The sequence below is a fragment of the Gallinula chloropus genome (genome assembly GCF_964237585.1).
Source record: "Gallinula chloropus genome assembly, chromosome: 11".
Lineage (NCBI taxonomy): Eukaryota > Metazoa > Chordata > Aves > Gruiformes > Rallidae > Gallinula > Gallinula chloropus.
In genome coordinates, this window is record NC_140096.1 from 8,691,706 (window position 1) to 8,699,402 (window position 7,697).

The following is a 7,697-nucleotide window of genomic DNA, read 5'->3' on the forward strand; positions in this document are numbered from 1 at the left end:
TGAATTGATAGAAGTGAGGAGATGACACAAGAAAACATTTGGTTTGTGCCTCCAAAAGTGAGCTTCTGTAACAGGTTATACATGAAGAGTGATTGACAGTGATTCCTGTGGGCTGATGTCAGACCCTCCTGGAGTTTGCTGTAGATGTTCTGTGTGTTCAGTGACAAGCACAAGCAAAGGAGCTGGTTTATGCAGTATGAAGACCATTGCTTTGCCTACAGGTACCTTCTCCATAGTGGCACATGTGGCTTTCCTGTCTGTAACTAGAAACCCAAGCTGGAGGAAAAATCATATGGGCTTTACGTTGATTCAGGTGCCTTCACTGTATGTGTATCAGGTAGTTATGCCCTTGCACTGAGAAAAGATGTTCTCTTCAACACAAAGGTGGTGGGGAGGACAGACATGACTGTCAAACCACTTCCCTTGTGCTAGTGAGTTCCTCTCTGCACTGCTCCTTCCAAGGGCCTATTTAACCTTCTGTTCTGTAAGAGAAGTTATTGGTGCCCATGTTACCAAAATTCTCTCTAGAGAGTGTGATTGAAAATTCTTGGGAGGCAGAAGGGAAGACTTGCCATTGTACAGGACCTTGGTGCAGGAGATGTTGGAAGTAAGTTGCTTCCTAAAAATCAATTAAATGAGCTCATTGGCGTGTCATACACTGCCTGAACTCATCCTTTCAACACCTGATTTCCCTCTTGTGTGGCAGTTACTGTAAATGATCTTTAAAGACTTCAAACAGAGGAAGATAAATAGGGAGATACTCATAAGCTGGATTTTGCTTCATTACCATGGAGCTTGACTTAAACTCAGCACTTTCATCCCATTACTCACATCTGGTTGTAATCCAGGATGCAGGAAAAAAGGGGCCAACACGGAGAAGAACATGTCAGCTGTTCAAAGGAGGTGATCTTTCCCCTCTCCTGGGTATTGACAGGGCCACAGCTCAGTACCCTCCTCAGCATGCAGTGCTGGGTTCCCCAGTACAAGAGAGATGTGAATATATTGGGCTGCTGTATAATATAGCAAAGGGCTACTGGGATGAGGAAGAGCTTGGAGCATCTAATACGTGTGGAGAGGCTTAGAGAGCTGGGGCAGAGGCAGCTCAGAGGGATCTTCCCCATACGTATAAATTCCTGATGGGTAAAGATGGTACCTCAGTGGGCGAAAGGCAACAGGCACAAATGCAACACTGGAAATTGCACTTAAAGGTGAGAAACAGAGTGTGAGTGTGGTTGAGAGAGATTAGACCCTAAACCAGACCCAAACCTCTGCCCCTTGAAGCGTTCTCAGTTTGCCACAGGGAGCCCTGTGTGTGTTGGCAACGCTCTGCTCACAGAGCCAGGGCTGCGGCAGCCCGCACGGGCAGCGAGGCAGCCGAGGCAGCGCTGTTGTGTTGCTGCTGCCTGTGATCATGCTCATGAAGTGATGGAGCGACTTTGGTGGGCGTCTGGCCTCCAGCCTGGGTCAGACCACCACACTGGTGTAGGCAGCAGCTCTGCAGCAGCTGTCAGCTCTCCCTGCCTGTACAGAGTCTGGTAAGTTCTTGCTGGCCCTCACTGGCAGCCTGTTAACCACTTGCACCTCCACCACCTGGGTGTATGAAACAGCTGAAGTCAGTAGGGGAGGTTTTACCTCTCTCCAGCACTCTAGCACAATTCAAAAAGAAAACAACAAAAAGTCTCAAGGAAAATTAAGATCTAGAGATGTGCTGGAGTCACTGCCCGTCCAATTTGCAGTTCTGTATCTGAAAATAGTTAACAGCAGGTGTTGCAGATTCGGCATGTCTCTTGGTTTCATTTTCTTAAATCAGGTTTTCTGATAAAGTATCTCGTTTTCCAGGAACTAAACCTCAGGAGAACTTTTAATTGTATTTCAACAAAATGCAAAAATCCCATGGCCATTGGGCTCTTTGTCATCTCTTTGAGGCTCATAGTTACACTAGGGCCAGCGTGGGACATTAAAGGGATTCACTATTAGTGCTGCTTCACTGACCCTCGATGAAAGGAGGGGTTTTCCATGGTCCCTGCAGACTTTTGGATGCTTTTCTATGAAAGTGGATGCCAGTGGGAGCTCCCAGGATGCACAACCAGCCGTGGATGCAGTGCAGCTCCTGTGACTCCCAGCCCCAGGAGCTGTGGCAGGTGAATGCACGGAGCCCAGCAGCCCTGGCATGGAGCATGGCAGCCCTGGCACAGAGCGTGGCAGCCCTGGCACGGAGCACAGCAGCGTTTGGTCCTGGTGAGCTGAGCGCTCACCTGGATGGTGCCTTTCTGGGAAATGCAGCGCTCGGACTTGTCATCCCTCCCATCTTCCAGGAGCTGTGCCCACGCCATCCCAGGTAAGTCAGGAGAGGGCAGCCCTTCAGCAGCCAGGACTTGGCAGCCCGGAATTACACAGCGCTTTATTGCTGCACAGCTGGAGCATGGGCCCTTCACAGGCATAGAGGAGCCAACCGCTTATTGACAGTCCTGGTGACACCTCCAGCAGTAAGTGACACCAGTCAGTAGATGGGACAGATAACACACAGGGAGTGACAACAGTTGCTGCAGTGTCCAAACAGCTGCTCTGCTGTATCCAGTCTGGTGGCACAACTGCACTTCTGAGAGCACCCCAAGTGCTGGCTGGCTGTGTGCCGAGCTGAGGAGCAGTGTCTGATCAGATTACTCTACACGGGGGGTTTCCCTTCCTTTGACAGGAGGTATGAGCTACACACAATACAAAAATGTGTAAGAAGTTCTTTGCTTGTGGCCCTGGAGCAGTCTGTGCCTTGGCTTTGTTGGCAAGTGAGGTGGGAGATGTGATTGTAAGGCCACATCCTATTTATTTATTTTTAAATCTTCAAGTGTTTGAAATACATTGTAACACCACAGCTGTATCCTATGGGAATTCTGAAGCTGGGAAACTGAAGAAGTAAGGGTATTTATAATCCTCTCCCTCCCCAGAAAAACCCCACCATGTCTAGACCTGGGTTACTGAGTCCTGCAGGTTCGCTGCAGGAATGCCAGCCCCTATCCTGCTCTGGGATTAATCACCTGCTTAAGGCTAATCACGTAGTTAAGTGTTTTTCTGGCACAGGCCCATTTGCAGGTGGTACAAAGGCCCACAGATGACCAGTGAAGGCAGTGTAAAGCAAAGGATTATTTCCTGATGATATGAAGTGACTTTTATCTTGAATGGCTTGTGAGAAATTAAACCCTAAATGTGTCCCTTTGACTTGCTTGGAGGTTTTCAGAGCTGGTCCGAGGGTCCCTTACATATGGTTCCAGACCTTAGAGCAGTGTCAGCTGCAGACCAATGGATGTTAGCCAAAAAACCCAGGTTTTTCCCTAGTGCACCCTCTGTGCTGTAGAGCTACTGTAAATGGGAAGGGTTCCACTATCAGGCTAATGTGATGTCTTCTGCAAACTCTGTTTTCTTACAGCCTGTGCTGCCCACCAGGTCTGGGAGAAGGTAGCAGGGGAGCTGTTTTGCCCATGCCAGCTATGCTTTCCAGCATGATTGCTCGCTGGTCACACCAGTAAAAAGAACATGTTCCTACAAAACAGCTCAGGCTTTCCCAACAGAAAATCACTGTGTATATGCTGCCCAGTGCTGCTCATTTGTGCCACCTTCTGAATGAGCATGAGACACAACTCCTCCTCCTTTCGTGTTCCCAGTGCTCCCCAGTGTGGACGGATGAGGAGTTGCTCGTCACTGGAGAACTCGCCTTCACAGCTTCACGCAATGCAAAAGCTGATGGGAAGGGGGGGCCTGTTCTTGCCAATTCAGCTTTGCCAAAGCAGATCAGAGTCCCTTCCCTGCTCTGGACCACACGTCTCTCTCGTGGAGCCTCTTAGCTGCAGATTTCCCAAGGGGAGCACTGTGAGGAAAAGCATTGCTGCTGCTGATCAGTGAGAGCAGCTTGTGGGGCAATTCCCTGATGTCTCCAGCACAGCCCAACAAAGGAAGGTACTGAGGCTTCTCCACAGAATCACAGAATGTTTTGGGTTGGAAGGGACGTACCCATGACCATGACCTTCTCCTTTGTCCCTGCTGAGAAGCTGGTTAACTGTAGCCTCTGATTAGCTGTCAGTCTCTTTTTCAGTGCTTGGATAGGAGTAGGGAGTCAGGTCTCAGGCCATACGTGATCTAGGAGTAGATGAGAGCGATGGCATGGGGATGGATTGTATTGGACTCCCCATACATGATTTTTAGGTGTGTGGTCTCCTTAGCCAGCCACGTCTGTGCTTAGAAGTGACTGTCTTTACAGGCTCCTATGTTCACCCCAGTGCTTGTTTTCTTATCCTATTTCAAAGCTTTTTCCTCTTGAAGTATTTAACACAAACTGTCTCACAGTGGTTACTGAGCAAGCTGTTTCTGATGCCCTACATGATAAATGATTCCATGGTCATGAGGCCTCTGTTAGATCCCCACAGCCTTTGGCACTCCCATGAGCTTGGTTTCTAAGCTAGGTTTCTAAAGGACTGGCTTTTGTGGCTGGGCACACCCCAGCCAAGGACTTTCAGACTGGTGTTATCCACTCAGGAGCAGCAGAGGGAGGAAGAATAAAGCCTTCTGCAGCAAGACAAAGTGAGTCATCCTGGTTATCAGCTTTCTTGCTTGAATGATATTTTGAGGCCTAACTGCACAAAGTCAGGTTCTTTGCTGCCACTTGCAGTGGGAGCCTGATCAAGGTAGCCAAGTGTGCTCTATCATACACCATTTTCTTGCATTAATTTGCAGCCAGTTTCATACTCCATCTTCATGCTCCTTCTGCCACAGAGGGACAGCCAATTGACTAATGCAGTTTGATTTTGTCTTCGACACAGTTGCAGGACCTGTGAGGTGAGCAGGTTTCAAACAGGTAGGAGACTGCTCACAGTGGCCACTCGTTACTGTCAGATAATACTAACTCCTACTTGCTTCCCAGCCAGTGACAGCCTGGAAGCTGTTAAAAGTTCAGTACTTCTGTCCCCCTCTTCTGAGTCTGTTTTCCTAATAAAGTCCACATCGATGGGCTGAATTTCCAGTGATTTTAGCCATGTTAACTCTGTAGCATCCCCACATTCTCCAAAGCATGTGTCTGTTGCTGTGATTCTCAGGGTTGTGACAACCCTCACAGAATCACAAGGCTGGAAGAGACCTTTGAAGATTGAGTCCAACCATTCCCATCCTATGCTAAACCATATCCCTGAGCATCTCATCTACCCTTTTTTTTGAACACATCCAGGGAAGGTGACTCAGCCCCTCCCTGGGCAGCCTGTTCCAGGCCCTGGCAACTCTTTCAGTAAAAACTTTCTTTCTAATATCCAATCTGTCCCTGCCCTGGCACAGCTTCATGTCATTTCCCCTTGTCCCATCTCCTGTCCCCTGGCTGAAGAGACCATCACCCACCTCTTTACAACTTCCCTTCAGGTAGTTGCAGGTGGTGATAAGCTCTCCCCTCAGCCTCCTCTTCTCCAGGCTAAACACCCCCAGCTCCCTCAGCCATTCCTCATATGATTTGCCCTCCAGCCCCTTCACCAGCCTGGTTGCCCTTCTCTGCACTTGCTCAAGGACCTCAATGTCCTTTTTATGGTGGGGAGCCCAGAACTGCACACAGTACTCAAGGTGTAGCCTCACCAATGCCCAGTACAGGGGCACAATTACCTCCCTAGACCTACTGACCACATTGTTTTTGATGCAAGCCAAGATGCCATTGGCCTTCTTGGCTGCCCAGGCACACTGCTGGCTCATATTCAGCCTGGTGTCAACCAACATCCCCAGGCCCTTCTCTTCCTGACAGCTCTCCAGACAACCTCCCCCAAGTTTGTAGTGTTGCATCTTTTGAACATGGTGCAGTTATTGGACCCAACCTGCCCAAGGCTGAGATCAAGAAGCCATAAGTTCCTTGAAAGAAATCTCTTTGTCAAGTGTTTCTTTAAGGGAAGAGCCAAACCCCATCCCCCTCTTCTCCTGTCCCCTACAAAGGCTACTACAGAGACAGACACTGTTCACAGAAGCGATAGGATGTCAGACTTACTGCACCCATGAAATGGATGAGAGGGAACCACTGATGCAGATCAGGATGCCTTCAGAGAAACAAGCATTGTTCTTGACTGCCCTGACTACTGCCAGCACCACGACTGGTGAGAGCTTTTTGTGCCAGTGAGGGCTGTGACTTCCCTGAGCTCTCAGGGTGTGGAACATCCCGGCGCTGGAGCAGCACATTCCCACAGTCATTCAGCACACAGGGCATCTGCACAGCCTGTCTGTGGGCAGAGTGACTCAGCAGCAAAGGGAACTTCATTACAGATAGTGGTCTGACTCACAGAAAGCAAATGCATTTGACATATGTGGGATGTGAATCAAAGTTCTCAGATCTGGATGTTTCTCAGGACTCAAGAACAAGCTCCCTGAAGGGACACACTGCCTTGCAGATGGTCATGCTCACTGAAGCACATGTAGTGCCCCTCCAGATGTTTCTGCTGGTCTGTGTTTCTGTGCAGTCGTAGCACTGCTTTCCTGGATGTGTTTAGATTTGATTTTGTTTTACTTGATCCTTGGTGACTGGATGATGGCAGAGCATGCCTGTGTTTGGGGGGTCCTGTCCACTTGCTGTGGCCTGGCACCTTGCAACCATTCCGATGCTACAACATGTTGAACAAACCTGTTTTCAGCCTAATGCTTGTGCTTGGAAAAACAGCTGCCTGCAGTACGGGTAAATCCTTCCCACCTAATCATAGAATGGCATGGGTTGGAAGGGACCCCAAGGATCATAGAGCTCCAACCCCCCTGGGGGTGATGGGGGACTGTAATAATAACTCTAGTATCCTTTTTTTGGCCTACCCCTCCCTGCAGAGGAGTACTGGAGGAAAACTGGTGAGGAGAGACTGAGTCTCTCTCAAAATTCCCCACCGAAGGCTTTAGCTGCAGCCTCCCTTCTTCCTGGCAACCAAACTGCCCAAGTCATTCTCCAGTGAGAACACCTATTTAAGAAGGAGGCATGGATGATATAGTGAGGTTGACTTTAACCTACTGCTTGCTTGGATTTCTGTCAAACCAATCTCCATCCCAACATTTATTTAGGAGCAAAATACAAACATCCTTCCTTTATCCCAGCCTGGCATGAAGCTGACCCTCTGTGTTAGCAGCACTAAGAATCATATCCATACCTACTCACACGGTTCTTGGCAGCCAATGTAGTTTCAGAGTTTTAAGCTTTGGTTTTGTAGTTGTAGGCTATTGCTTTTTGTCTGTGGCAGTGCACCATTCTCACTTTCATATTGCTGCCTCAGAGGTAAATTTAATAATAATAATTAGAGTGCACAGGACTCTTAAAGATGAGCTAATTAATCCACACAATTTACCAGTGGGTAAACCCTTACAATTTGTCTTTGGGATTATTAAAGAGAGGGAAGCCTCAACCCCTCATTCAGCAAAGCATTTGAGATTGTGCTTCATTTTAAGAATCTCCATGGGGAAAGGACATGTTTAAGTGGGATTAAGATCTCAGCTACCTGCTCAGGGCAAAAGCTTCCTATTTATTCTGAACCAGGTGTGGTGGTTCAGCCCCAAGCAGTGGCTGAGCACCATGCACGACTCGCTCACTCCTTCCCAGAGGAGAAACAGCCTCCATGAGCTGGGACAAGGGCAGGTTACTGACAAAAGCACCATGAAAGAGAAACAGTAACAGCCCACAGCAAATTTCACTCACACAGAGTACCTTTCTGACCCAG